General features: G+C 36.1%; 1 protein-coding gene across 38 annotated transcripts in view; it reads left to right on the top strand.

Annotated features, from left to right (window-relative positions):
• The window catches only part of MAP2 (microtubule associated protein 2), a 299,075-nt gene that overhangs the window by 191,723 nt on the left and 80,571 nt on the right, over nucleotides 1-26,781 (top strand). For all 38 annotated transcript variants that reach the window (XM_040228612.1, XM_040228647.1, XM_040228625.1 and 35 more), the window contains one exon: nucleotides 4,253-4,330. The gene's annotated coding sequence lies outside the window, so the exon portion shown is untranslated. The remainder of the gene's footprint in view (nucleotides 1-4,252; nucleotides 4,331-26,781) is intronic.

The following is a 26,781-nucleotide window of genomic DNA, read 5'->3' as shown; positions in this document are numbered from 1 at the left end:
AAGCACCTCAGTGTTTAGGTTATCTGACGAAAGTCTGTCAAAACATGCAAAATAACCAAATGAAACTTAATGCTAGAATGTATTTCAAAGGTTAATGAAAAGTATACTCTGGTCTAGCAATCCAGGAAAGATTTCATCATTATTTTATTGCTGACTGAAATGTGGGTTCTTGTATCATTGGGAAAAGCACACCTTGGTAATATTTTCTCCGTGAGATTCTGAAAGTCTACATCAATTTATCATTCTAATTTCAACCCTATACATGTCACTTACTTTGCATGTAAATATACCGCAGCTAAATATTATATGCAGCCTAAGTGCACTATCTGCACATCCTATTGATCTGAATAACCCACCTGATAAAAGCTGAATTGTTTATAGCTGAACAAGTGTTTGTCTTGGGTTCGTCCTTCAGTGATACACTCATCTTACTTTGTGAAGCCAGTGCACATCTTGTTCTCTATCGCATGTAGGCTGGCCTTTATATCTTGTTGTCAATCAGTTGTCGGTCATAATTCTCAACAATGTTCAAATCCAGTTCTAAGTGGTTCTGGAAAGTGGCATAAGCAAACCTGATACAATCAGTGGAACAACTGAGTAAATTTCAGTTTGTTCAAGAAGCTGAATATATTGAATAATAGATGTGCTAAGTAGTTTCAGTCAATTGCAATTTTCCATAGATGAAATACCACTTTTTAGAGAAGGCACAAAGCCTTTATGGGTGAACTTGTCCTTAACCAGAGTTGAAGACCTGAAACCAACTCTTGGGGTCTATCAAGTCTGAAAGGCTTGGCTACTTTCTAGTTGTATCATGCTGGGAAGGGCGTTTAAACTGTCTTGGCCTCAGTTTTCTCATCTGTAAAATGGGGAGAATAAGAGTTGCCTACTTAGAGGATGATAGAGAAGAATAAGTGAATTAATGTATATGAAGTGCTTGGAACATTGTCTGAATGTCTGGCAGATTAATAAATGCCATATAAGCATTTGCTAGGATTACTTTAGGGATGTTTCAGCCACTGTAGAAAATACTAAAACTATGGAAAATAATATTCTTAACAAAATTGTGCTAATTTAAACCTTTTGATATGGAATAAAAATGATCACCTCTAATTGCACTGTGTTAATTTAAAACAGCTGTTCAAGTTTATATGCCTTATGGAATAGGCCATAAGTTGCTTTTTAAAAATAATTCCCAAATGGCATTTATCTTTTCTCATAAAATAAAGCCTAAAAAAAAGATAGTCATTTTAATTTTATAATAAACCAAAGAACTCCACAAAAATATGGATGATGGGTAAATGGGGCATTATTTTTATGATGAATGAATACTGGGTACATTCAGCTTTCCAATAATCATCTCATGCTGTGGCCAATAATTCTCTAATTCCTGTGGAGTGAAATTAGCTTTTAAGTGTTTAAGGCTGGAATTTCTCTCATTCATATATAACTATTGAGTTAATTTTTGGAAAAAAAACTTTAAAAGCCAGGAGATTGTTTTTTAATATTGTTTTTAGTGTTACTCAAATGACAAACATGTCCCTTGATAACAGGTATAAGCAAATATTTTCTTTGGAGGGCCAGATAGTAATATTTAGGATGATATATAAATATACGAAGGACCACACAGTCTGTCACAACTGCTCTTCTCTGGCAGTGGAGCCTGAATGCAGCCGTAGGCAACAAGGAAATGAATGGACATGGCTGTGTGCCCATAACACTATATTAGGAAAGACAGGCAGCATCAGGACGGATCTGGTCTGTGGACCATAGTTAGTTGATCTCTGTTCTATAGAATTCCTATTTTTACTAGGGTAAAATATACATGCAGGCATATATAATTGTATACTTGCACGTATATACATGTGTGCACGTTGATTTGAGAATCATAAAGATGAAACGAAAAAAATATGCACATTTAAGAATTTAAGGAAGGGCTTCCCTGGGGGTCCAGTGGTTGAGAGTCTGTCTTGCAATGCAGGGGACATGGGTTCGATCCCTGGTTGGGGAACTAGGATCCTGCATGCTGTAGAACAGCTAGGCCTGTGCACTTCAACTGGGGAGCCCGCCAACCACTAGAGAGTCCATGCACCACAATGAAAGATCCCATATGCCTTAGCTAAGACTGTAAGCAGGCAAATAAATAAATTGTTTTCTTTAAGTTTAAAAAAAGAATAGAAGGAAAAGAAGGAATTTAAAGAAGAAATAAAGGGTGGTACTTTATTTAGTATTCATTGATTAATTACCCAAAGACTCTTTCTGAACATGGTCCAGAACTGGTTTACCATTTTTATTTTGTTCTGAAATCAACCTATGAGGTTTCACTTGCTTTTGATGAAAACTACCCTTTAAAATTCTTTAGTTTTGTTATTGTGTATAGACAGGAAAGGAAAGGAAAAGAAAGGAAAGTTGCTCAGTCGTGTCCGACTCTCTGCAACCCCATGGACTGTAGCCTACCAGGCTTCTCAGTCCATGGGATTTTCCAGGCAAGAGTACTGGAGTGGGTTGCCATTTCCTTCTCCAGGGGATCTTCCTGACCCAGGGATCGAACCCGGGTCTCCCGCATTGTAGGCAGACACTTTAACCTCTGAGCCACCAGGGAAGTCAATGTGTATAGAACTCTATATAAAAGAGTCTTATTGTGTATAGAACTAATATATATTCCAAATTTGAGAATCACTGAGCAAGACTAAAAACAAAGGATAGTTGTGTACAGAGTTCTGGGTGGTTGAATATTTTTTTCCTAAAATATCTATCAGGTTATTTGAGGGAATGGAGAATTCTACTATATTTCTTCCTGTCTGCAGAATTTTCTTCATTTTTAAAATGTTAAGCCTTTCTGTCTTTAGTGTGCATTAATAGATTTGTTTTCTACTGTACATTGTATGTGGATTCCTGCAGGTTAAATGACTTATATATGTAAAAGCACTTAATACAGGTCCTTACCTGGTCAATGGTTGTCACTTTTGCATCAGACCCCTGTCTGTTTATGTCCACATACGCATTTTTCTTTGAGGAATCACGGAGAAGAACTGAATGCCCTGTTCTATGTCTTTCCAAGTTTGCCCTTTCTTCTGGGCCTTTAAGAAGAGTTAATAGTTATCGGTTTGATTCTGAGGGCTCCTTACTATTAGAGCAGCATCTTCCTTGAGAATGTGATGGGGTCTGTTTTACCAGGTGTGAAATCACATAAGCCTTGGTGAAGACACACAGAGATGCGTAGCTTTAGTCACCTATTTTAAAATAGGTTTTTGTTTAGTCACTAAGTTGTGTCCAACTCTGTGTCACCCCATGGACTGCAGCACACCAGACTTCCCTGTTCTTTGCTATCTCCCAGACTTTGTTCAAACTCATGCCCATTAAGTTGGTGATGCTATCCATCTGTCTCATCCTTTTCATCCCCTTCTCCTCCTACCCTCAATTTTTCCCAACATCAGGGTCTTTTGCAATGAGTCGGCTCTTCGCTCAGGTGGCCAAAGTATTGGAGCTTCACCTTCAACATCAGTCCTTCCAGTGCATATTCAGGGTTGATTTCCTTCAGGATTGCCTGGTTTGATCTTTTTGCTGTCCAAGGGACTCTCAGGAGTCTTCTCCAGCACCACAATTCAATTGTAAGAGCACAACTTAAAAATGGGTCTCGGTTCTGCCCCTTGCACTTAGTGGAATTCTAAGCAGAACTACTAATCCAGAATGACTTTTAGTATCCTGAATGTCAAAATAAGTTTAGTACTCTAGAAAGAAAATGTAATTAGTTCATTAAAAAAAAATTCCCTTCCAACCTGGCTATAGAGAATCAATGCAGACTGGGCTAAAGGCCCAGTCTTTTAAGGCTTACTGGACATAATTAATGATTTACCAGGATGAATATTTTCTCTTGAGAGAGATTACAATTGCCTGTTATTTATTAGCTGAAAACAATTTAAACAACTTAAAATATTATTATAATAAAATTTAATTATATTAAAATATTTAAAATATTATTCACTGGAGTGAAGCTAAAAAGTAAAAAAGTCTGCCAAAGTTAGCATTTTTACTTCTCTATTCGAAACACTCAGAAAAGGACCTTGCTCTTTATAAATGCTCAGTGTATAACTATTAAGAACCATCATGAAATTCATCTCATAGTCTCATATTTACACAATATAAGAGTAAAGCCATGAGTTGAATTTGATATTGACCTACATAATGTAATTGTAACATGTGGATCAGAGATTAAATTATTAATTTCCTAAATTGTTTTTTTGTTTTTTTACAGAAAGAAACCAAAACATATTATCAACCCTTTGAGAACACAATATAACGAACTTTACCATTTTAACACTTCTTTGAACAGGTAAGACCCTGGCCTCTCTAAAGTAAAAGAGTTACACATAATTGTGAAAAATAACCACTTATTAACTGTATTTTTCAAAAATATTTATTAAATAAATTTTAATTCATTTTAATAAGGGAAACTATACATGCCTTTTATAGCTAATAGATTTAGGATTATTAAAATGACCGTTTGTAATGTTTTGAATGGTTTCATAGTAAAAGATCAAAAAATATTTCTCTGAGATGAGGACTGAATTAAGCCTGTCTCTCCTGCTATGGTTAACAGAACCAATAGTGTTTTCTCAACAATTACTATGTGCCAGGTGTGGTCCTAGGTGACTTACCTCATATTAACTAAACCTATAACAGCCCTGTAAGTAGCTATAAGGATGCTCATTTTGTAGATTGGGACATGAGGCAGAGAGAAAGGAGGCAGGTAGTTGTAGAGATTCACCCAAGGTTGTATACTTGGGTCTGGGAGCAAGTCACTGGGAAAAGTATCAGCCCAGCTATTATTGTGAGGCTGGTTGTGATAGAAATGTCTAGTCATCAGATTCTCCTTTGTTTTGAGTTGATTCTATCTGAATTTAAGGAAGAAAAATTGCAATGCATTTACCAGAAAGTCATGACAGACAAAATTTATTTGATGTTTGTACTTGTTACTTTACAATTGTTGCATAAGTAAATGAAGGAACATATATATTTTAGCTCAGTTTACAAGCAGAAAGCATATTTTGTTTGATTTCATACCTTTCTTTAGACTCAATTCCTATGATAAAAGCAGAATAATATTACCAAAAAAATAAAGATGAGTGATTTCTTATTCTAAGAGATGAAAAATGCATTTTCATTAAATTTCTTGCTGTTGGAACTACTGAATATACAATCTTAAATTGGCCATAGCAATATGAACTTTACTGCTTCCATTATTTCTTTCTTATTTTGTTTTTAATCAAGAAAATCTACAAAATTTTCAGAGTGAAATATAGGAAATATTGGGGCTTCCCAGGTGGTGCAGGGATAAAGACTCTGCCTGCCAATGCAGGAGGCACAAAGAGACATGAGTTCAATCCCTGTGTAGGCAAAGATCACCTGGAGAAGGAAATGGCAACCCAATCCAGTATTCTTGCCTGAAGAATTCCATAGACAGAGGAATCTGGTGGGTTATAGTCTGTGGAATCACAAAGGAGCCAGACATGACTGTGTGACTGAGCACACACACACACACACACAGGAAATATTATGATAAATACCCAAGGATCAGCCCATGAATTTGAAAACATGCTAGCATTCAGCTTTGTTGAAATCTTTTCTAAAGAAATAAACTTTTCCTTTCTTCCTAAAATGTGTCACAACCCTGAAGATGATATAGCCTTCCTGTGTTTAATGACTTCCTAACTTTAATGACATGTATGAGATAATATTCCATAGGATCATTTACATTTTGACAGTTCACATAAATGGTGTCATACTGCAGATATGCTTTTGTACCTTGCCTTCACCCAGCACTGTGTTTAGAGATTCATCCATGTTAATACACGAAGATCTGATTGACTCATTCTGTCATACAGTTGACTCATTTGAATGTTTTAGTCATCTGGTGCTCAGTATTGTTATTTATTTCTAAATAACTTTCAGCTTTTGGAAGATTTAATGCTAAAATGGCTTAAGTGTGGCTTTCAAAGCATCTCTTGAATTTTATAAGCGATCCAAATATCTTAATATGTGATATCATGCCAATTCTGTTTCTGTTTCATTTTTTCCCTATTAGAAAAACTTTTGGTTATAGGCTTTTTTCTTTTTTTTTTGGCTCTGAGTAGCTTGCTCAGTAATTGTATTCATATTTTTTACTGCTTTTGCCATAATGCAATAATTACAATCTGTTTTATTTCTCCATAGATGAAATACTGAGTATTCCCAAATACAATATTTGGCAATCTTTACAAAGGTAAATATTACCTTTGAAATTTAAAAGATGCATAAAAGAAAAACACTCTTGTTTGGCCCATATTAATTGTTCATATTCCTTTCAAAAATCATGAGAGAAACTTTTAAAAAAGCATTTTTTTCTTATTTTTCTCTATCACTACATTTAATTTTATAGTTCATTTAAGGTAAAAGAAATATCAGTATATATACCAGTAAGATTTATAGACATCGAATATTTTATAATTTTTTTATTTTCTTTTTAAATTTATTTTGATTGGAAAATAATTGCTTTACAATGTTCTGTTGGTTTCTGCTGTACAACAGTGTAAATCAACCATCCCCTCCCTTTTGACTCCCTCTCTGACCCCGACCCCATCCCACCCTTCTAGGTTGTCACAGAGTACTGGATTGAGCTCCCTGTGTTATATAGCAACTTCCCATTACCTATCTGTTTTACATATGGTAATATATATGTTTCAGTGCAACTCTCTCAATTCATCCCACCCTCTTATTCCCCCACTGTGTCAAATAAACAACTCAATCAAACAATGGGCAGAACACCTACACAGACATTCTCCAGAGACATATAGATGACCAGCAAACATGTGAAACGACGCTCAGCATCACCGATTATTAGAGGAATGCAAATCAAAACCACAGTGAGGTATCACCTCACACTGGTCAGAGTGACCATCATCAAACAAATCTACAAACAATCAATGCCGGAGAGGGTGTGGAGAAAAGAGACCCCACTTGCACTGTTGTTTCCTGAAGGGAATAAATTACTACTCTGAGGGTTGGGAGAGAAAGAAGAGAGAAACTAAACTGCTGGGCAAATATAAATACATGTAAGATTTGCTGTACAGCTTGCAGGTCACAAGAGCAATGCAATTTTGCAGATGGGAAATTGAGGCCCATATATTTCGGGAAACTTACTAAGGTCATATAGTGGTTGCATAGCCTAGATTCAAATTCATCTGTCTCAGATTTCAAAGCTAAGCTCCCTACCAGAAAAAGAATGGGGGAAAACCTGTTTGATGCGTAAATAGCAGTTTCATTTATTCCACCAATGATATTAGGATCGTTTTTTGAACGTTGAGGGGACTGATGTGAGAAAAGTAAGGAAGGCACCATATCTACCCAGAGAGAAAAGCAGGATATTGATAATCACTTTCAGTGATCCCATAATGGTGACTATTAGATATCTCTATTTTGCTATGCTATCTTAACACTGTATAGGATAACAGGAGTGAAAATGCTTTGTAAATGTCAAATGCTTTGTAATCGTGTGCTAATATTACTGATTATTTTGTAAAATTTAGAATTGAATGTTTCAAACTTAATACATGTAATTCTTAGTGTAAAGATTGATATATCTCTCTGACATTTAAGTCTTACTACTTCATTTAATGTCAGCATCTTTTTGACACAAAAGCCCGATGTAAATATTTAGAGTATAGTAAACAACCCTGACAGTTGCATTATTTCTGGACTCCACTACCTATTAGAGGCATAGTATTTAACCTAATTAAGCCTCATCACAGATAGTAACAGTAACAAGCTCATCTCTGTCCAGAATCTAACCATTTCTCATTGTCTTTACCTGTTTCATTGGAATCCACTATCTCTCACCTTAGCTAATGCAATAGCCTCCTATGCTCAATCTTGCTCTTGTATAATCTGTTGTTCACATAGTCTGATCTTTTATGAATCAATTGATATGACTCTCTCTTTCAAAATTCACCATTGGCTGTCTTTAATAGTCAGAAGAAGACCCATGCTCCTACTATGGCCAACAAGGTGCTGTATCAGCTGACATCTTCTACCTCCCTGACATCATCTCCATATCCTCTCTATGTAATGTAATGTGATATTCTGACATTGTGATATTCTGGGCTGTCTCTGGACTGGTGTCTCTGTCTTGGTGGACCCTCACTTTTTGAAGGACTAGAGAGGTATGCAAGGGTTACTTTGGAATACATACATTATCTTTAATGAATACCAGTGATGGGTATTGCCCTTTTCAGGATTCTTTCAGTTTGCCCGTCACTTCTGGAATACTGAGGAACTTTCCTGCCTCTTTTTGATGCATAATTTTATAGCATTTTGATAATAGTGTATCCTACTGATATGTAATCTTGAATCTTAATTTATAGCATCAGAAAAACAGAGACAAATTAGCTAAGTGGAAATGAGAAAATAATTTTAAAAGCAGAAAATATTTATTTTCGTATTCCATGTCATGTTTACCTAATAATAATAATATTTGCCACAGCCTGACATTTCTTTGATATTTCTATATCTTCAGAATAGATTTACATCTTTTCCTGAAATGTTGTTGGGTGAAGTTTATCCTTTAAGACAATATTCTGTAAAAATAGGGTGATTTTTTTGTTTCGTTTTTACAGTATTACTTAGGAGCAGCACTTGATGAGTATTTACACTGTTGAGAACATTTGGCAAGAGAAAGACAAACAGTAGGACCACAATACCCCAACAGTTAAGGGAAAGTGAAAAAAACCTGCTATTTTCACCATCTTTTCTGAAAACAAGTACCTTTGACTTGTGCTGACTACTGTCTCATCAGCATTCAGCTCTGGTCCATGGCACTCTGTGCAAGTAATTTTAAAGGCAGATTTAAGCATTCTAAAAGGAAATTTTGTTGGTAAGTTAGAATATCAAATGTTCCCTGTATGAAAGCCTTTTCTAATCTCTACTATCAGCTGGCAGTCGTACCCAGACCCCAAACCATTCTGACTCTAACTGAGTAAGAATCTATTCCAGCGGTGAGGTTTTGAAGAGGGATGTCTCTTGGTTAACTCGAGACAGAAAGAGGGAGACTTGCCCACATACTCTGGCACGAGTTAAAATAACAATAACAGTCCTCCTACTCAACAGCCTGAGTCATAAGCACATTCTACTGAGTTCTCTGCAATTCTGAGCAGATTGTTTGGGCTGCAATTCTGTAGGCAGAGGTGGGAACCACCTGCTGCAAAAAGGCTATAGTTCTTGTTCAGAGGATGCTGTTATTAAGTCTGGCCTTTTCACAGTTTGGCCAGATGGAGATAGGAAAAGACAAAATTTTGGTTCTGATGAGCACTTTTTCTAATGCTCAGAATAAAAGTAATGGTTATTATGCATTTAGTCCTTTCATTTGGCCATGAGTACAATTTCCTTAATAAGGGAGGCTTACTGTGGGAATTCTTAAAATATGGTTGCCTTCAGAAAATTCTGTAGACCTATTGTAGCCTTTCTCAGTCAGTTTGGGGAAGGGGTGAAAGCCAATAAGAAATCTAATTTTTGCTTAAGCAGAAGAGGGAAAATTCTTTTCTGGTCACTGAAGTGCTTTATAATGCAAGTGCTGAGCACTAACCCCTTCAGCATGGGCCTCCAATGGGAAAGATTGAAGGCAGGAGAAGAGGGCAACAAAGGGTGAGATGGTTGGGTGGCATCACTGCCTCGATGGGTATGAGTTTGAGCAAACTCTGGGAGGTAGTGAAGGACAGGGAAGCCTGGTGTGCTTACTTCTATTAGTCTCATCCTTTTTTTTTCTAATCTCATTATATATTTCTTCCAATTTTTCTCTAAGTACATTAATTAGGATTGGCTAAAATGGGGTCACAAAGAGTCAGACAACTGAGCAACTGAACAATAGCAACGTTTATCTGAACCTTTGATGAGTTTCCATCTTCCTGACTCTTACATAATCCGGTTTTCCACCATGAAGCTTTTTCATATATATCAGATCATTTCTCTCCCCTTCTTAAAAGTTTTCTATAATATAAAGTTTCAAGCTCAGTAAGACTCTTCAAAACAGGACTCTAAGTAACCCCTTTTGGACAACCACCAATCCCTCTCTTTCTTTCCTTCATTCTAACCATAGCAGACTACTTGTTGCTTCTTCAGCTTCAAGTATTTCTCTTTGTACACTATGTTTGTCTCATATTGCTTATTGCCTTTGTTATTTCTACCTAAATATTCATTTTCCCCTTGTTTGACTTATAAAAGCCTGTGTCTTTTCAATTCAAATGTCATTCCTTCTATGAAGCTTTTTTCTCCAGCCTGAAAGGTAGTATTAATTGTGCCTTTTGAGAGAGGAAGCACTTTCATAGCCCTTTAATTGTATCTAGACTACAAAATAATCATCTTGCTGTGTAATTATTTTTGTCTGTCTTTTTCCTCAGTTCTGTATAATTGTCAAAGGCAAATGTTTTGTCTTTGTTATATTTGTGTCTCCAGAACCATGTTATTAGATTTGAAACAAACTAATATTTAATACATTTTTGTTAATAGCTAATAACAACAATAAATAGTTAGTAAATAATGACTGAAAGAATGAATAGGTGGTATATAAGTGAGGAGTTAAAGAGGTAAAAAACAAATGAGCTATAACTCAAGGTAGCAGATTCACAAAACAGGTTTTATGATTGTGGTTGTTTTTTAATTGTCATTGTGTGTGTGTGTGTGTGATTGTTTGTTATGGATTTTTTTAAAAAGTATGTTTATAGTTGGAAGGAAGAAGCTGACACTGTGACTCTGTAAGATAATATTTAAGGAGATGTTGAGGGAGAATGAAGAGGGACTGTGGAGACAGGAAGTAGACCAGATGTAAAGTCTTCTATCTTCTACCATCTCAAGAAAGGCAGTGCTTTCACTCTGTCCTTGGCAAATATCAGACTGTCCTAAGATTCTCTGAAAATAGTTGCAAATTTTTTTCTCCACCTTGGCCACAAGGCAGGCATTAGAATAGGACCAACTTGATGGCTGGGCTCTTTGCTCCATCCATACCAGAAAAAGAGAGGGGTGTGAAGAAGGTAATATAGGAGGAGCAGCAGGAAATGTTCTTGCCTCAAGCTGACTCTTCCTTCTCCCATTCCAGCACCCTTGACCTGTCCTAGCTGCTGTTGGGATCTGTTGTACAGGCAGCAGATAGAGGATGGTTACTGAAATTTGTTTCTTTTAACCCTGTTACTTCTATTAGTCTCATCCTTTTTTTTTCTAATCTCATTATATATTTCTTCCAATTTTTCTCTAAGTACATTAATTAGGATTGGCTATAAAAAAAAAAAAACTAGATTCAAAAGTGTGTTACAACTTTTATTGTTCATTTAACAGTCCTGGCTGTGTGTTTGAATTTGGAGGATGTCTTTCTTCTTCATAGTCAGCCCGGCATCCAGATTCCTTTTATTTATAGCTGTACTTTGTTATTGTCTCCATTAAGCTGGTAGAAGGGAAAATACCACAGAGGAGCATATGGGAGTGTATATGAGCAAAACCTAGAGATAGACAAATGACGCCTGCTCACATTTCATTGGTTAGAGCTGGGTCATGTGACCAGATTTAAGTGCAAGGGAGGTTGGGAAATGTAATCCTACTGTGTACTAAGGAAAAAGAAAGAGATTTTGATAAATCTCCAAAGGAAAATGTGTCTATGGCATTAATATATTTGAACAGTTAGATCAAATATTTCAAGCCCTGGCAAGAATAGATGCTATTCATATGTAGAGATAAAACTATGAATCATAATTTCAGTATCATGTTAAAATAATAAATGTAAATACATCAGTTTATTAAAATTAATTCTTATGGGAGTACACAAACGAGATATTTTTAAAAGCCCTCCTTATAGAAATGAATGTTGTCTCCGAAAGGATAATGACTCAAAAAGCAGAGTGCCTGATACTACTATTGGTTTTCTTCAATAGCTGCTTGCTAAAAGTATCAAATGATTAATTTATAGATGTAAGAAGCATCTTTGTAGGACAGGGCTTCCCTTGTGGCTCAGCTGGTAAAGAATCTACCTGCAATGTGGGAGACCTGGGTTCGATCTCTGAGTTGGGAGGATCCTCTGGAGAAAGGAACAGCTACCCACTCTAGTATTCTGGCCTTGAGAATTCCATGGACTGTGAAGTCTATGGGGTCGCAAAGAGTTGTAAATGACTGAGTGACTTTCACTTCACTTGTAGAACAAAATTAATACTTGTATTCTGGTAAGTTTCTAAAATGCATTATAAAAAGACATGAATTGAGATAGTCAAATAAAAACTCATTTTGAACTGAAGAAAAAGGTGTCCTTTTCAAGAAAAAATAAGTAAAGGTATAGTATTGAGGAAAATTTCCACTTTTGCAAAAATTTTTAAAGAATTTTGATATTTAAATGAACTCACAAGTAGTATAGGCCCCATATTATGTTTTTCGTTTGTTTTATCAGTACTGTTTATTTGGAGAGCAGTGAATATTGTCATTTATATGGAGGGTAGCCATGCATCTGATTATTTTATGTGACTGGAATATGGTGTCATAGTATTGTATAAAAATCATTCAATTTTGTAGAATATTTAGCTAATATTTAGCTAATTATCTGCTAATAATTCTATCACAAAGTTTCAGGTTCCTCTGACTGTGGAACCCTTGTGTTTTCATGTACATACTGCATTGTGGTAAGTGTATGATCGCTGATTTTCCTTGAAGGTTAAAACTCCTTTTTGCTTTGAGAATTGGTAGCAATTTAACCAAGTTCTCATGGCATCAGAGAACATTTTAAAATGAAGATAAGAAAAACAGTTTAATGTGTAAGAAGAATGAAAAGTGATAAGCAGAAATCCATCTTGGCTAAACCTGCAGGCTGATCCCTTCTGAGTGATCCCTTCTGAGTGTCTCTGTCAGATCTTTCTTTCTGAGCAGTATAGTGATTTACTTAAACATGCTAATTTCTTATGATTGATTTGTTTACTCTTTTTCTTTTCTCACCCACCTTTCCATACATACACACTTTTTTTTTAATGAATGTCAAAGATTCCAGTTGTACCATGTGCTCAGCAATTACTACAGAAGGCAGTTTGATTCTGAGACAGTTGTAGTCTGTAAGAGAAATTTAGAATTCACTAAAGCAAATACTTTAGTGAGGGGGCGCCAAAGCTTGACTCATTTAAAACCATTGTGAGCCAAGCTCTAGGAAAGATCCGGTAGTAATCAATCTTGAATGAAGAGCAAAGGGCCAAAACAATCAAAAAGACGTTTTTTTCAAGACAGACCACTGTGATACTAGAAAGTTCTTGCTACTGGGAAGCAGCATGTAAGCCTTTTTGTTTGGGGTTTATGTATTCCTTTTTGTTTACAACTTGAGTGGGTCTTGCCTTTGAAGCCTAAGAATTCTAAAGGAAGCTTTGTTTTAAAAGGAAGAGAAATTGCAAAGCAGAGTAATTTAAGATAATGTGACATAATATACATGCACACTCAAATATAATATACAGACATTTACCAACTATGGATCATTTAAATATACACTACAGAAGGATTGTTTGAATGAAACATGAGAGCAGGGAAATTTTTCAATGAAGCTATGTAGGGAAGTAACATACTGATGTATAATTTTTATATAATTTTCTCATTGCAGAGCTGAGTGACTCTATTATGTAATTTAATTAAATCCCTTTTGTTTGTTTTTGCTTTTGTTTTTTTTTTAGTTTAGGAAACAGAGCCAAAAATATATTGCTGCAGTCTATATCAAAGAGTGTTCTGTGTGTTTTCCTCTAGTAGTTTTATAGTATCTGGTCTTATAGTGTCAGGTCTTTTATTCATTGGATTTTTTTTTTTTTTAATCTAGTTTTGGAGAATGGTCTAATTTCACTTTTTTTACTTGTAGCTGTTCAGTTTTACCAGCACTACTTATTGAAGAGACTTCTTTTTTCCATTGTATATTGTTGGCTCCTTTGTCGTAGATTAATTGTGTGGGTTTATTTCTGGGCTTTCTGTTCTGTTCCGTTCATCTGTGTCTGTTTTTTGCCAGTATCATGCTGTTTTGATTACTATAACTTTATGGTATAGTCTGAAATCAGGAGTGTGATTCATCCAGCTCTGTTCTTCTTTCTCAAGTTTATTTTGGTTATTTGGGGTCTTATGTGTTTCCAAACAAATTTTAAAACTCTTTTTTCTAGTTCTGTGAAAAATGGCATTGGTATTCTAATTAGGGATTTTATTGAATCTGTAGATTACCTTGGGTGGTAGTATAATCATTTTAACAGTATTGATTCTTCCAACCCAAGAACATGGTATATCTTTCCATTTGAAATATTTGTACATAGGTATTACATTGAAAATCCTCCTAATTCTTATTTTTCAAAAGAGTTTAAGTCATGGCAGGTCTCTTTTGCTACTGTTGTTTCTGGTGTCTGGAATCTGCTTGTCCTGTTAGCACCCTGTGATCAGAGCTGCCATCCCCTCTCAGATGATGACTACAGTAGCCTTCTACTTGCCTTTCTGTCTCCCCTCTTTTCCCTGTTGTGGTCTGCCTTCCACACAGCAGCCATAAAGTATTTAAAAAGTTCTTACCACACTTCTCAAAATTCTGCAAAGGCTTCTCATCATACATTTTCTCCAGCTTTTTGAAATATAATTGACATTTAACATAAATTTAAAGTATTCGATGTGATTTGATACACTTACATATTGCAAAATGATTACCACCAGACAATTAACTATCACCTCCATCACCCCATATAATTGTGTGTTAGTCACTCAGTTGTATTCAACTCTTTGTGACCCCATGTACTGTAGCTTGCCAGGCTTCTCTGTCCATGAAATTCTCCAGGCAAGAATACTGGAGTGGGTTTCCATTTCCTCCTTCAGGGGATCTTCCCGACCCAGGAATCAAACCCGGGTCTCCTGCATTGTAGGCAGATTCTTAACTGTCTGAGCCATCAGGGAATCATTTATTTTTTATGGAGGGAACATTTAAGATCTACTCTGTTAGCAACTTTAAAGTATACAGTATGCAGTATTTAGATCCCCAGATGTTATTGATCTTATAACTGAAAGTTTGTACCCTTTGATCAATATTTCCCCATTTCTCCCCCTTAGAAATAAATCCAAGCTCTTGACTCAAGTTCTGCAGGATCTTACACAACCTGGCTCCGCTCAGTTCTCGTTGCACTCACTCTTCCTGCATCTTACTCCAAGGCAGCCTCGAATATAAGAAGTTAATTCACATCCCAAAGCCTCTGTATTTATAGCACCACCTCTCTCCTGGAGCATCCGTATCTGATTCTTTAAATAGCTAGCATCCTCCATGTTATTTAAGTCTCTGCTCCAAACTCATCTCCTCAGAGATGTTTCTCTGACTACCTTACAGAAAATAGTGGTTTCCTCTTGCCCTGTTATCTTCTCATTTAAAATTGTGTATTAAATATGTGACATGTGAGGTTAAATAATTTAATATAAATTAATATTTAGTTCAAATTAAGTTTAAGGTTTTAACTAGGTGTTTGGTTACTGTAAGATTACCTCATTAAAATATAACTTTCATGAGGGTGGGAATTTTGCATGACCTATGGGGCACTGAGTGACTTACCTTTGTCTGAAAATAAATATCTTATATCCTTTCCCCATCTCTAATCCCACTACTACTACTTTAATTCAAACTCCTATATGCCCTCTCAATGATTATCACATTATGACCAACTATCCACTTTTCCTGATTCTGATCATAATCTTCTATAACCCTTCTGATGGCTCATTTTATCGTTCATTATCAGTTTAAAGTTTCTCAGTGGGGTACCATAATGATAAAATTTGTACTACACAGCCTGACAGGATCTTCATCATCTGGACCCTTGCTGGGCATTCTGAACCAGCCTTAATGTTTTCCAGCATGTTTCCAGTTCTATTCTACCCCTACATCATATTATTGCTGATTTTGTGCTTAGAATTATGCCACTATCCACTATGAATGCCCTTAAAGATTGAAAGCACATTTTGCCATTATGAAGTCTCTCATGACTTTTTTTATTTCATAGGAACTTCCATAGAATCCCTGTTTATCTCTATTAAGGTGTTTATCATATTGTCACTTAAATATACGTTGACATGTTGATTTCTCTCAATACCTTCTAAAGACCAAAAGCTGAATCTTGCTGCTGTTAATGTTTTTGTTCAGTTGCTAAGCCATGTCTGACTCTTTGAGATCCCATGGAGTTTAGCTTGCCAGGCTCCTCTGTCCACTATCTCCCAGGTTTTGCTCAAATTCATGTCCATTGAGTCGATGATGCTATTTAACCATCTCATGCTCTGCTGCCCTCTGAGTCTTGCTAGTATTTGCATATCCTCAGCATCTAGAACCATGCCTGTGACGTAATAGATGTTTAGTACATATTGTTAAATTTCACCAGAACAGAACATTTTCTAACCTCGTATGTCTCTTTTCTGCTCATGATTAAGGCACTGTATCACTTTTTTTTTCTCTTTTAGTTAAGAATGAGTGAGACAGTCTCTTTTCTTATTTATAAGTTATTCCTGTAAAGACTTTTATTTTGTCCTTAGAAAAACAGGAAGATTTCATGAACTTTGTTTTGAACAAAAATCTATTGTATTGAGGGCTTCTGAGGTGATGCTAGTGGTAAAGATTATCTACCTGCCAATGCAGGAGACATAAAGAGATACAGGTTTGATCTCTGGATTGGGAAGATCCCCTGGATGAGGGCATGGCAATCCACTCCAGTATTCTCGCCTAGAGAATCCCTTGGACAGAGGAGCCTAGCAGGCTATAGTCCATAGCAGATCAAAGAGTCAGACACGACTTAAGCAACTTAGCACGCATGCACAACCTTTAAAAAGAAGATAATGTAGGTAATCCATATGCTTGCTTCTTGCTGAGAAGCCATTTCTTAATCTATAGATTTACTTTTGATACCCAAGTTCTTCAACATGGAATTGAAGAGAATTTCAAAAATGTTTTAGAAATTGTGGTGCCAGAGACAGGAAGATTTTCCAGATTTGTCTATTGCTTCTGTAAGTATACTAAGGTGAATTCTTGGATGTATAGATTAGAAATCTAAAAATCAAAGAGCGCTAACCTAAAGCTCAGACACTACTGCTGTGTTCCTTTTGCCTCAATTCATTTGGAATCCCAGAAAGATGAGGTCCAGTCCACAGTGGCCCTTTCTTTCTTTCCTTTTTGAAAACGGTATTACCAGCAACACTTCTAACCTGCCCAGAGATTTATCATTGGCCTTATCTGTCGTCTTCTCTCCCCTTTTCTTATGCCATTAAAAAAGCATAAAATTCCTATCCTTTTGAATGCAGTGGTTATATATAGTGTCAAAACTATATTGGGTTTAATAAAAAGTAAGCACTGCTCAAAGAATATATTTTAAAAATTTAATATGCTTCCTCAAAATTTGTGTGACTGTCATAGAAATGTATTTGTATTTCACTTAAAATTAGTTTAACATTTTTTACATTACAAATCATGGTCTATTTGCTCATGACCAGGTCCCATTTGCCTTAATTACCTATGATGGGTCTATTTTTATATCAAGATATTTTTATCTATTAGTGCACCATATAATTTTGCCACATCAGTGCCTATACATGCATTAAGACTTCTACATGTAAGACTGGAATATTTGTCTTTGTAGACAAATCATTATGACTATTTCTTTAGTTGAATTTTTTTCAGCTCAGTTTTTAATCGTCTCGTAAACACAAACTTATTACATATATTTCAGGCCAGGAAGATTTAGCAAATTTATGCCACATCATATTCCAGAAGGTTAGCAGAATACAAGTGACAAGCCATAAAAGTTAAACTGATTTCTAGAATTCACTCCAGGGTACACAAAGATATGTTAGCTCAGAGAGAGAAATCAAAACAGTATATGAGGACTAACTGACCCAATTGGATCAGACATGAGTTGTGAAGGAATTCCAGATGATAAGGATTTCTTGAGCTTTTTTTTTGGTCCAACTCAACTGATGGAGTGAATAAGGATACTTTCAACTTAACTCAGAATTCTCCTGAGTCACAATTACAGATACACAATACAACATGGCACACAGCCTGCTCCAAATCCAAAAAGAAAGAAAATGGAAAAAAGTTGTTCTGCTTTATATGACTCATACTTTACTTTTATGTGACTCATATTTTACCTTTCCCTGGAAGAAAACTAGCATTTATTATAATTAACTAGATTTTGGACTCTCCCTGGATGCTGTAGTTTAGTATATTTAAAAATGAAAGTTATACAAATATTTTGCATCTCTCCATTTTTCTTTTCAAATATATGTGACTCAGATCTATATTCATGTAGCACCAATAGTGGCCTCTATCATTGCATTAACAGTGTTACCTTATAACATATTTCAAATACCTTCTGACCTCTTCAGTATAGTATAAGCTGTTTGCAGCCAGAATCCATAATTTAATCACCATTATATTCTTACTGTCTAACAGAATTCTTGGTGTGAACCTAGTGTTTAACAAATGTTATTGAATTAGATTCTAGAAAGCATAATAAATAAACTGATAATTGATAGCAATCTGAAAATTAAACGGGGGCTCAATACATGCTTTGTTAAAGGAATTTATTAATAGTGCCTCTTAAGGAAAAGTCCAGTTCTTCAGTCTATTCAGGCTCTCTTTTCTCAGTATTCTCCATTTCTTTGCTTCCATGTCTCATCAGATGAATTCAGATCTAACTAGGCCCATATGTCTTTGTAACCCACTGTCACGTTTCAAATGACAAAAAAAAAAAAATGAATAAAGAAAACTTTAAAAGTGGCGTCAAAAGAACCTCATGAGGTTCACACTGAACAAAAACAAAGTGAAGAAAAAAAAAAGAATTCCATCCTTTTTTTTCAGTGTTCATCAAAAATCAAGCAAAATAGTTCCTAAGGTCTAATGAAAGAGCACTCTTCAGAGCATGGTATATAACTGAACTTAACAAATCTGAACTTCAGTTACAAACCAGACTCAAGAAAATAATACATTGCCTGTCAGAATAGTATAAGGCATGATGCTTCTCACAACAAACAGATGGCTAGTAAGGTTTGTAAATAGGTAGATAATAGATAGGTAGCTAGGTAGGTAAGATAGATAAAATAGAGAAACTTTATAAGCAGTCTGGTAAAAAAGAAGACAGTTAGGTTTTGTTTTAATTGATTACATTTTTGAACATGGAATCTACCCTCTCATTTCAATACTAATTGCATCACCACAGTCCAGATCTCGATGCTCCTTTTTTAAAGTGACTTTCTCCAAGAGTTGCTTCTGCATTTAATCATGCTTCCTTCTAATTCACTTTTAATACCATTGCTGGATCAATCGTTTTAAAAAATAAGCTTATGTCACACGTCACATCTTTTGTTGGAGCCCTCTGGCTTTCAGAAGGAGTCTAATCATGGCTTACTACGCTTCTTAATTTTTCTACCCTTGCCTGTCTGTCAGCCTCCTTTCCCCGTGTCCCACTTAACCTCTGGACCACAGTAAACAATCTTCTGCTTTACATGTGTTCCTCATTCATTCGTGTAGTAAACACTTGTTATCAAACCTACTCTGTGCCACACACTGTATTAGGTGTTGGTGGTGGAAATATGAAATGCTCTCCCTCCAAAAGCTCACAGCTCCTTGATGAAGACAGTATGGGGAGGAGTATCTAACACAGGGTGAAAACTGGAATTTGGCATGCCAGAAGAATGCTCATTATGGGTATCTTCCTGGAAGGTGTTGCCTAGCCCAAGTAAAAAGTAACGCAGTTTGCAATTGTGATCATCCAGGCTCTATCTTCCTAGAAAACATCCCTCCTTTCTTTGGCTAACTTACTTGTCCTTTAAACTCAACTCAATGTTCCCTCCCCCGGGAAGTTTTGATTAACTTCCCAGTGTTGTAAGAACTGTCCGTGTGCCTCCAGAGATTCTTGTCTTTAATCTGTATCACAGCATGACTTTTTCTTGTTGGTTTGCCCGTGAGCTCCTTCTGTATAAGGGCCGTATGTTTCTTCTTGTATCCCCAGGGCATTCCCTATGACACACAGAGCCTTTCTTTTAATGTTTGGCAGACATTTCTCAAACAATTAACTGGCTAATGAATTAAGATTTGTAATCTCACTTGGAAGACATTTTAGAAGTCATATAGGCCAACATCCCCTTGAGTCTATAATGTTCATTGACAGGATAGGCATTCAGCTTGTGCTTCAGCATATCCATTGACAAAGTGCATTATGTTCAAAGATGTGCAGGAAACAAATGCTGTGACTGAGTATCCTAGAAGCCATATACACTTAGTGTGTTTAGAGCAAGACTGTAATCAGAACATGTTCAGAGGCAGAGCTTCGGTCACATAGCTTGTGTTTGTGGAAGAGGAGTTGTTCATCAAAAGATAAAGGGACTGAGCAGATCAGACAAAGAGGCAGAAAAGAGCACAGTGGCATCTTGCTTATAATTTCACAGGACTTCATCCTTCCTTCTGTCTTAAATAGCTAAAAGGAGATCCCATTTATGGAACACCATCAAGTATTTACTTTTTAAATATATCCTTAACTTCCAAGTCTCCACCTTTTTTTTTCATGACTTCCGTTTTCTTTTCCAACTTCTGGGGTTTTAGGGGGGTTATTCTAGCATCTTATTTTGTGATATATAGCACAGCCTCCAGGTTTACCTGGGTCATGGCCCTGCTCCCACCTCCTTTAAAGAAATCTCTGAAGCATATTGTCCTCAAGTACTAATTGCTGTTTTTAGATTTGTAGCCCCTTTAATGTGCAACCAGTGCCTTCCCTGTAAAGTGGTTCTCAGGTGTCTAGAACTAAAGGATCTTCATTTGGTAATGGTGCCAGTAAATACTTATGACAATCTGGAATTCTACAGAATAGTCCTTAGATTTGCACCCAAAGGAAATGTACAGTGTGTTATTAGGTGACACTGGACAAAGTCTTACAGGTCTGGAATCAGATTTCAAGCTGAAAATGTTTGAAACAAAATTGTTAATTGTCAAATTCCAAGTGACAATTTTTCTCTTAAGCTTTTATCCTAGTACTTAAATTTATGCTTAAGGAAGATTTTATTAAACTTACTTTGACTGAATTTCTCTTTATATGGTAAAAGAAAATTACTGATGTAGGGATCAAAATTTATCTGTTCAGTGATCTGATGCTTATGAAAGTAATGCTCAGATTTTGTTCATGTCTAAGTTTTAACATCTAGTAAATGAGAAAGCCAACATTCAATCCCGATTTTCTGATTAGAAATCTATTACTTATCTTCCTGTATCTGTAGTATGTAGGTCCTTAGTGAGATATCAGTAGAAGCTGAAGCTTCAGAGCATTTAAATACTATTCGTTTCTGATATGTATATTATATTTATTGGTTCTTTTATATAATGTGAAAAAGGTTCAGAAATATATACAACAGTGAAATATAGGTTGTACACCATAGCTACATAAAGCTCCTTACCCAGTTTAATGCAATAGATTGTTTTAAATGGAATGGGTATATGAAGTTAGAGTCCTTATCTGGGTTGCATCCTTTTTCTGTACCTCATTCCACCAGTTTGACTGCTTGTGAAAGATCTAGCAGTGGAATGGATATAGTAGGTTTGGCTTCTCATTCCAGATCTCCCTGGAAGAATCTAACTTGGTCAAATAATTTACTCTCTCTGGCCTCAGTTTTTCAATATGTAGCAAACCGTACATTGAATCCTGTTGCTAAAAGTTTTTAAATAAGAACCACAAAGTAATAACAACAAATAAAAGGTAACATTTGTTGGGTACTTTCAACTTGCCTGGAATTATACTTTATCTGTATTACCTTATCTGATTCTACCATTACCCTAGCACTGGCTTGTTCTGTACTCTGCATTCATTATCATCAGAAATAATGGTGCATTCACCAGCTCTCTTGATGTGAATTGTTTATCAGTCATGGTGTGTGATGAAGAATGAATCATCCTGAAAAAAAATAAAAGGATGAATCATCCTTATTGGTATTTTACAATCAATCTGAAAAGAGCAGAGAAAACATGAAACAGTTATTTGGATTTTCAGATATTCATGTCATCAGGAACTTTTTTCTCAATTTTGTACAGAGATGAAAAGAAAATATATAGGGTTATAGTCGGTTACTCAACAACTGATTAAGCTTAGAACTCCTCAACACCTGGAAGTAGAGATATGGATTCTACATAAATTTCTATTTTTAGGGGCCAAAACAGAAGTTTCTGTTTTGTAGTACTGACATGGATAGTTAATAGCGTAAGGCATAATTGTGCTTGCATGGAAAGGGGAAACAATATTCATATGCTTAATTTTATTATATAACTGGTTGTTTTATTCTTTGTTCATCCTTGGATATCTATCAGTACAAAACTGTAATCCCAGTGTTTTTATTGAACTGGCACATTGCATGATGACAGGGCAGAACGTATCACAGAAAACATCCTAGAACTGTTCATGCCAAGTGCATTATGAAAATGGAGACATGTCTGTCTGGCACACAATATATTTTTCCTTTAGATTTTCCAAGCTTTCTTTGTTTCTCCCTTTGCCAATTTTTTAGAGTATTTAATGGTGCCTGGTAATAACTATAATCAGGGACTATTTCTGTGCTTTGTGATCTTTCTAATGTTGTAATCCAAAGAAAAACAGTGAGATTTGTGGTTTTATGGGAATCCCAAGAGAAAAAGTTATACTTTACTAAATGACATTTTCAGCACACATGTCAACTATCTAGATATTAAATCATTCAGTTACTTCTTTGAGGGCTTTGCTTGTTCAAACCATCGCATATACACACCATGCCTGCTACCCCACATCCATCTCCACATTGATCTAACAGATAAAGAAGATTATAACTAGATTTAAGATACTTCAGGCAAGTGTACTTTTGTCCTAAACCATTAATGAATGCCAAGAAGTATCTAAAGTAAACATTCTAAAGACATCTTGAAGATGTTGATAAACTGACCAGGGACTAGTCTCTGTTTTCACAGTATGCAGTAGATTTTTTATCACAGACAATGGGTAACTTGAAGCATTCTCCTGAAATGTTTCTGCTTCCTTCAAGTAGGATTAGACGCAACAGAGAACTGGCATGTTCCCAAGAAGCTCACTGAGAGCAGTCACTGAACTCCTTCCTGTTGTTCGTGAATGTCTTGGGCTGAGGCAGTGAAAGACTCAGCTTCTATTTGTGAGACTGATGACCATGAGCTCTCAAGATGATTGCTTTAATGCTTTACTCCAGTTATTCTATAGGAGTATTTCTTGTATGCATTTCTGTCTCTCCCCACTCTTTTCTGAGGTCCTATGCAGCAGGTTTGCCTGACAGTACCAATCTTCAAACTTCAGCGTTTCAGAGTAACTTGTTAAGTCTGTTAAAATACCAATTTCCAAGCCCTAAAACCAGAAAGTCTCACTTTCTGGGAGGGAGATGTGCCATGTTCTCAGTCACATCTGACTCTTTGTGACCCTATGGACTGTAGCCTGCCAGGCTCCTTGTGTCCATGGGATTCTCCAGGCAAGAATACTGGAGTGGGTTGCCATTCCCTTCTCCAGGGGATCTTCCTGACCCAGGGATCAAACCCACATCTGTGTCTCCTGCATTGCAGGCTGATTTTGGCTGGAAACACTTCAGGTTACATTGGAATGGGTGATCATCACCAAAGGCCATTTTAGCTTCATGATTTTTAAAGCCTTTTTCTCTTAAAGGTATTTCTAAACCTGTATGTTGCACAGTCACTATTATGTATGCAAAGTCTTATTTGGGTCTAGAAGTTTGTTCTGCTTGATGTTATTTTTCGTATGCTCTCAATGGAGTTAGAACTTAAATCTCTGTTCTTCTGTCATGCCTGAAAATTAGGTTTCAGAATGAATCTTCTCTCATTGATTGGGTTTGTGTGTGTGTGATCAGTCGCTCAGTCACGTCTGGCTGTTTGCGACACCATGAACTGTAGCCAGCCAGACGTCTCTGTCCTTGGGATTCTCAAGGCAAGAATACTGGAGTGGGTTTCCATTTCCTTCTCCAGGGGATCTTCCTGACCCAGGAATTGAACTCATATCACCTGCAACTAGTTGAGCTACTGTTGGCCAAATACCCATAGCTGACAGAATCAATCTGGAGGTGTTAATTAATTTCACATTCAACAAATGTTTGCAGCCTACTCATGGCTTAGACAATAAAGAATCTGCCTGCAATGCAGGAGACCCAGGTTCGATCCCTGGGTTGGGAAGATCCTCTGGAGAAGGAAATGGTAACCCAGTCCAGTGTTCTTGCGTGGAAAAATCCCATAGACAGAGGAGCCTGGTGACTATAGTCCATGGTGTCACGAAGAGTTGGACATGACTGAGTGACTAACACTTTCAAAGATTCTTTTTTCATATTTATCCATCAGTGAAATGAATCGGAGAGTTTAGCCATGATCAGTGGATTCAACAGCTGGTGTGAAAAAATCATGCATGTTCTTACCAAGGAGCATTAGATTGAGAGATCCAGGTCTAAGCCTTATAAGGCTTAGAAAACTGGAAGAACTGGAATTTTAACAGCTGGGATTTTGATGAAATAAGAAATATCTGTCCTTAGAGAACTTTCAAATATCAAGAGGAAATTGTTTAATAATAAGAGGTAGCAGAGATTGAAGCTCACCACTCAAATCTATAACAGTATTTCTGTTGGCACAAGATCTTCTCTTGACATTTTTTCCAATGGTATATCTTAGTTGGGAAGAATACTGGGGCCCTGCATTATGTCACATAATAGCCATGATATGATAGAGTCAAGTGAAATATTTCATTCTCATACAAAACAGATAATGGAACTTCTTGGATTTCTTCTTAAAAATCCGTATTATAGGTATCTGTATCCTCGTTCATATTGTCATTTGTGCTTGGCCCTAACAGCTAAGATCCCATTGCAACTTATCATGAATTGTAAGTCAATGCCTTGGACTTAGTACTGTTTCTAAAAACTTAGGAATTTCCTTGCTCACATTATCAAGCTAGGCTTTTGGGAAGAGGAGAAGGTGGAGAGTTCCAGTAGCTTCTCAGCTTGCTTTATCCATCCAGAAGCTTGTGCGGCAGATGTCTAGCTGCTCAGTGCTTAGGAGCAGGACGTTATGTGATCTTTTGCAATAGGGAGAGAGGAGAGTTTTTCCCTTTACACAGTAGGAATGGGATGTCACAATTCCTGCTACCTCACAAATTTTCTTTTATAGACTTGGAGAGGATTTGCCTTTCTCTCAGTTTTCTTGTCGCCTTTAATTCCACAAGCATGGTTTCAGAGATTCAGGTAAAAGTAACACTATACATCAGGAAGAAGAAATTAAAGGAAGTTGTGATAACTTTTAACTATGTTCTAACCCCATTCTGAAGAGTAGAGATTATCTGTGACCCCAAAACACTGATTGGGTGTTTAAGTGGAATTTATCATGAATGGGTGGTATTTTAATAATATCATGTTGTTATTTGAAGGGAGTGGGTCTAAATAATGTCTCCTCTGATTCCAGATGCTTTTTATTAAAACTGAAACAAATCTTTCCAAATCATATTTTCTGTCAAAAAAGTTTTGCCAGAGCAATGCCAGTTCTAGCTTGAAATCTCCTCAAATGCTTGTCACTTAATAGATAGTTAGGCTCTGTGTGTTTCAAAAGCCCAACAAATTAGAAAGTGAAATATGACTAATTACATATGTTTGAAGGAGTATTATCTGAATAGTCTCATCAGGAATCCAGATGATGCATTTTAGATAATAAATTCACTTTATTTGTACATCTGATAGCAATTGAAGTCAGTGTAGCCAGGCTTGCCTTTCTTCTTCCAACGTTAGTTTTTATTGACTAACTACAAAGAAAGAATTAAAAACTCGAAAGTATTAAGTACTAAGGAATTAACTTTTTGAATACCTGTTCTCTTGAAAACAAATTATCATGTATTAAATGGATATTTATCAAGTAACACACTGCTCATTTCAGTGTTGGATTTTTAGGTTCAAGATGAAGATTTTCAGTCACTGAGAAATCTTTTCCACCTCGCTCTGGGGGAAAAATTGTCACATTTTGCTGGGAGTTGTGGATTCTCATATTATTTTATTTCCTTTGAATGTCTGTGGCAAGAACTCCCAGAGGTAAACATGGGCTGAAATGCAAATCTAAGTATTTTCCAAATCCTTTTAGAGATCTTAATAAATATAGCATCAAATGAAGGTTCTGTAGCCAATTACTTGGGATGCTTTGCACACCAGTGCCCTACCCTGAGATTTCCGTGTGCAGTAAAAGAGCAAAAGCTGTCAGAAAACTTGTATTATACATGCCCATGTAACTCAGCATTGCCCAAGTTTATTTGAGCACTTTACTGCTAGTGGTCTTCCTCCCAAAAATGTAATTGAAAACTAATCATGAAAAAATGTCAGATTTCAATAGAGAGACATCTATAATTTACCTGACCAGTATTTTTTAAGGTCATCCAGCAAAGAAAGTCTGAGAACCTCTCACAGCAAGGAGGAACCTGAAGAGACATGGAACTATATGTAATGTAGAATATTGGATGAGATTCTAGAACCAAAAAAAAGAAGATTAGGTAAAAACTAAGGGAATTTAAATTATAAACTTTAGTTAATGCATCAGTACTATTTCATTAATTATAGTAAATGAATCACACTAATATGTTAATAACAGGGGAATATGAGTGCAGAAGATACATAGGAACTCTGTATTATCTGTTCAAATGTTTCTGTAAATCTGAAATTGCCCTAAAAATAGAAAACCTATTAATCTTTTTAAAAGCA

This window comes from Oryx dammah, unplaced genomic scaffold (genome assembly GCF_014754425.2).
Source record: "Oryx dammah isolate SB20612 unplaced genomic scaffold, SCBI_Odam_1.1 HiC_scaffold_27, whole genome shotgun sequence".
NCBI lineage: Eukaryota > Metazoa > Chordata > Mammalia > Artiodactyla > Bovidae > Oryx > Oryx dammah.
Note: the sequence above shows the minus strand (reverse complement) of the source record. Positions and strands in the feature narration are given on the sequence as shown.